The sequence below is a fragment of the Arachis stenosperma genome, chromosome 9 (genome assembly GCF_014773155.1).
Source record: "Arachis stenosperma cultivar V10309 chromosome 9, arast.V10309.gnm1.PFL2, whole genome shotgun sequence".
NCBI lineage: Eukaryota > Viridiplantae > Streptophyta > Magnoliopsida > Fabales > Fabaceae > Arachis > Arachis stenosperma.
The window spans coordinates 20,600,756-20,606,358 of NC_080385.1; positions in this window are offsets into that span (position 1 = coordinate 20,600,756).

Here is a 5,603-nt window from a genome sequence, read left to right on the forward strand (position 1 = left end):
TTATTTATTCACGTACTTATGTTTACATTCTTTCCTAAGAGGCTGAGAGGATAATACACGGTTATGGAATAAGAAAGACCCAATAATAGATGATAAATTTTATCAAATTCTCCCTAAAATAATATATAATTTATTTTATGTGATGTATTAATTTTTAATTAATTCATATTTTAATTTAATTATTAATTATATTAATAAGTTAAGTTGCCTAAATTTAAATAATTAATATTTTAACTATAATAAAATTAGTTGTAATTAATTTATTATAATAGATATTATATAACTTTTAAAAGTATTAATAAACAAACCCCTCTTCTAAATCTTTTTCTCGTCGAACAAAATAAAAAGAGTAGTTATGATAGATATTCAATTATTGCAGTGATAAAAAAGATTGAATTTAAAATTAGGGTTCAAACATAAATCTCAATAATAAAAATGGGATGAAAGAAAATAATTGATTCTTTCATAACTTATATTATAATATTTTTTGTTTTAATTTTTCTCTTTTAAAAATAAAATAGAAGATTACGTTATTAAATAAATAAAAAAATGCAAAAAGAATGAAAATCTAGTCGAAGACCGTTTGATTTTTATATTAAGAAAGTAAGAAACATGAAAAGAAAACATTAGAAGATTTAGAGTGTAAAAGATATATACATATTAGGGTGAATAATGGTCTACTCAGTAAAAATGAAAAATCCAATCAAAGCATAATGATAACTAAGATACAAATATATAATAGATACATATGATACATAGGTTATATCTAAAACGAGCCCAATAATAACTTTATTTGTATTTAATGCATTACTCTATGAATGATTAAATTTAATTAAACAATAATTAAAGAATATTATAAAAAATATAAATAGACTTTATAAATAAAAAATTAATAAATACATATATAAATATATTTTAATATATAATATTTTAAAAATAATAAACGTAATCTTTTGTTTTTAAATAAATAAATATAATAATATAAATACATATAAAAATATTTTTTGTTTATTAAAATTAATTATTATACATAAAATTTTTGTAATATTAAGATATTATAATTAATTATAAAATATAAAATAATTAAATTATTTTATATTACTTTACAAATAATAAAATTATTTGTTAAGATTATATAATACGATTTTTCTATCCAAATATATGTAAACAAAGGATGTGCTACTTTTGCGATTGGATAAAAGTATTGGATAGATGCGCTAAAATATAAAAAAAAATTAAATTATTATATATTACTTGAAAAATAATTAGATTATTCGTTTAAAAAACTAAAAAGATTTACTTTTGTTAAGAATATAGTATTATATATAGTACAGTTTTTTATCCAAATATTTGTTAAACATGTATTTTATTTAAAATATTATATATAATATATGAAATTATTTATTTTTTCTTATTTTCAAACAAATATTTTTGACTTTTTTATTTATACTCATAAAAATAAAAATAGAAAATAAATAATATTATTTTCACTTTTTTTAATATAGATAAAAATTTACTTCTACGAAAAACAAAAACTATGAAAAGATATAAAATTTAAATTACAAAAGTATAGTCTATCCTAACTCAATTATGAAGAAGATTTAAGAATAAAATTTATAAGATTTATATTATACATAAACTTCAGTTGTTGATCCAACTTAATCAAATTGAGTGAAGTAAATATAAACAATTTAAAAAGTTAAATATTAAAATTTATTTTCTTAAAAAATTAACCTTTAATTTCTATATAATTATATATAATCTTTTAAATAAACATGGAATAAGACAAATAAATACTTTAAATATTTTTAATATAATATCATCTGTCAAGTAATATAAATAAAATCAATAAGCATGGAATAACATACTTGGATAAAAATGAATATTCTATTAAAATATTTGATTATGGACAAAAAATTGAATAAAAAACTCAATTTTAAAATAAAATAATTTCAGTGCATCCAATACTTTTATCCAATCATAAAAGTAGCGCATTATATAATAATATATTCATAACAATAATCTAAAGAAATAATTTTATTATTTTATATTCTTTAATTAATTATAATAATTAATATATAAAAATAAAGGATTATATTTATTATTTTTAAAATATATTTATAAATACATACGTTAATATATTTTATATTTATAAAATTTATTAAAATTTTCTTTTTATAATATTTTTTATTTAATAAAATATAATATTTTATAAAAATTAGCGCTTCTAGATAAAATTGTTGAATTTATTTTAGATATACCTGTAAAAAACGATGAAAAGGATAAAATAAATAAATAAATAAATAAATATTACTATCATATGTGTCTGAGGCAACAACTTTAAAGAGAATAATTATTTATTACTTGTTTGTTTCTTTTTGCATGTTGGACTACTTCTACACGTTTTCTAAAAATAATAGTATTTGAACTACAATAATTAACTAATTAAGGACACTATTAATAACTAAGATAAAATACTTTTTGAAAACTTAAATCATCATATACTTTATGTAGACATATACTTTATTATTATTATTATTATTATTATTTTGTGTGATTTCTATTAGAACGCTTCGACCAATACTAATGTTGACTTTTATTTTAATTTTATTTTGGTTATTATAAAATATTACATTAGTATTTATGTATCATATATCATAAATAATTATTTAAAATTAAATGAGAGATTTATCATTTCAATACTTAATTTCAAGTCAAAGTCAGTTTTATATTAATTTTTAATTATTCTATTTAGATAATTATATAAATAATAAAATTTTATTGGTTTTCTTTTAAAATGATATATTATCGCATAGATTAGTCTCTAAAAAAAGTACCAATAAAGTCTTATAGGATAACAAATCTGAACAAATTAATTTAAATTAAGACTTTTTATCTTAATATAGGGACTAATTTAAAAATTGTGTCTATATTTACTATCTTAAAATATTTTATTGGTATTTTTTTAAGAATTTATTTATCATTTTATCTTTGTTTCTAAAATAAAATCAATTTTATTTTATCTGTCAATTCCAATAAAAATTTTAATTCTAAATTAACTCACGTATTATATTATAAATATCAAAAGTAATATTTTAAAAACACTCATTCTATTAGAGTTACTCTTATATTTAATTTTTATCTTTAAATTATTTTAATTTACTGTCCAACTGACACCATATTTTAAGATTAACAGTAGAAATTAAAGTAAATATAAAAAATGATTTTTTCCTTCAAATTAATTATGAAGATTATATGTAACACTTAAAAACTTGAGTTGGAGTTTGTTTCAAGAAATTTTAATTCATTTTTGATAATTATTCATGAAAATATAATATTTTTATTTTTCTTGAAAATTTCAAAATTTAATTCCTAAAATTTTAATTTTTATTCCCATCTCAAATTTTAGGTATTTGATATTTTTGTATCAAGAGAATAAGAATCAACATATAAAATTACTATTATATCTATTAATTACTATATTTGTTGTCAAAGACATCCTTCTTCTATTAATACTGGGTATTTTTGGAAATTGAAAATCTAGCTATTTAAAAAAAAAATATTATAATAAAACAAACAGATCTATAATTTATTCTTGAAAATATTAAAACAATTCCGACAATTTAGAATACTAAATAAACAAGTTTTGATAGAAGTAAAGATTGCATCTCCCATAACAGAAACGGTTGAAGGCTGTTATAGTTGAGGATTAGTTCCCTGGTGTTAAACCCTTCTCTGTATGTATATATAAGTTAAAGGATTTTTCTAATAAATATTATAAAAATATTGGAAAAAAAAATAATGATTTCACTATATTTATTGGTAAAAATATTTTAGAGTTTATCTTAATTGATAACCTTAAACAAGATTTCGAAGACATTTATTAGAAAAACTTTTCAACTGGAATATCTTAGAACAAACACTATCTAATTAATCACCCAAAAAGCACTAATCTTATCTAACGTAATTTTAAGAAGCTAAGGCTTCATGTTGAAGGGACTCCCACTCCATGTCGGAGAACGAATAAGCATTTATTTTCTAAGTTGATTACTGTGGGGCCCACAGTAGCTGACTTTTGAACGTTTGAATATTGACGGCAGAAATTCTTTTGGGTGGTTCATACTTCATAGTTCATACCCGTAAAAGAGGTTAGTAGTTCGTCTTCTTGAGTTTACCAAATTCTAAACACCGATTTCTTTGTAATTTCATCTTCTTAATCGATCTGTTGCTCTTTATGTGGATATGTAACAGATGTGCTAAATATCGGGTGGCAGAAAGAAATGAAATTATTTTATTCACTTCGGATAGGGTCTTGAGGGAAAGTTCGTTCTTTATACTGAAAAAGTATGTAAATGCATTTATCCTTTTTTACCTGAAAGCAATACATTTAGTTAGTATGTACTTGCTTTAATTTTGTTCTCATTTGCTTTCTTTTCTTTTCGTTTCTTTTCTTGAGGTTTGAATGACTTATTGATTTTCAGCTAGCTGCACACTTAAATGGCTTATTTTCCCAAGTATCGGCCGGGTCTTGACGCCTCTCTAATTTTCGCTTTGAATGATTTTTAAGTGCGTTGTTTGTTATTTGAAAGTATGCTTTTTTAGCAGAATTGAAGCGATAGCCTCACTTATACCTTTTGGCTATTTTTCATTCTAACGTTTTTTTTCATATTAAAATCGTCTTTTTTATTTTTTTTGGACAAAAATACCCTTCCCTTTTCCCCTTTTTCCTTCCCACCCCGGCTCCCCTTCCCTGTTCTCCCCTCCCCCCCCCGACTCCGACCCCGACCCTAACCCCGCGTCTTCCCCCTCCCCCTCCCCGTTCTCCCCTTCCCCCCCACCCCCACCCCCACCCGACCCACATCCCTTTCCCCCCTCCCCCTCCCCATTCTCCCCTTTCGCCCACCCCCACCCCGACTCCCCTTCCCCCCACCCTGTCTCCCCTTTTTTTTTAAATTTTATAATTTTTTTTGAAGTAAGGGTAGTTTAGGAATAAAATAAAAAATTTAAATAAAAAGGACAATTTTAATACGAAAAAAAACGTTAAGAACGATTTTAAATCAAAAATTAGATGAGGGACGGTTTTGATTTTGACCCTCAACGTTAGGGACCAAAACCATACTTACCCCTTAGATTTTATAGTATTTTTCAAAATTTTGGGATGAAATAATATGCCCCAGATATTGTATATTTTAAAAAATACTATAAAATCTAATAACTAAATATTACACGAAAATTTTATTAATATCTAAAAAATAAACTCCAATTTTCTGTTAAGTGTTCAAAAATAAGGTAGAATTTGGTTTAAAATATAAATAAATATCTACATACAAGTTAATTAACTAAACAAGTCTAACAGCTTATTTACATTCATGAATACACGCTTTTTTGCGCCCCCTGCCACATGTTCTTCTTCTTCTCATTTTTTTCATTATTTTTCTTTTTTGTTATTGTCGTCACCAATACCACCTCATCTTCCTCCTCTTTCTCCTTCTTTTTCTATTGGAATTTCTTCTCCTCCTTCCTTTTCCTCCTTCTCCTCCATCATCTTCATCATCATGATCATCATCGTTGTCTTCTTCTTATACGTATCGTCGCTATCGTTA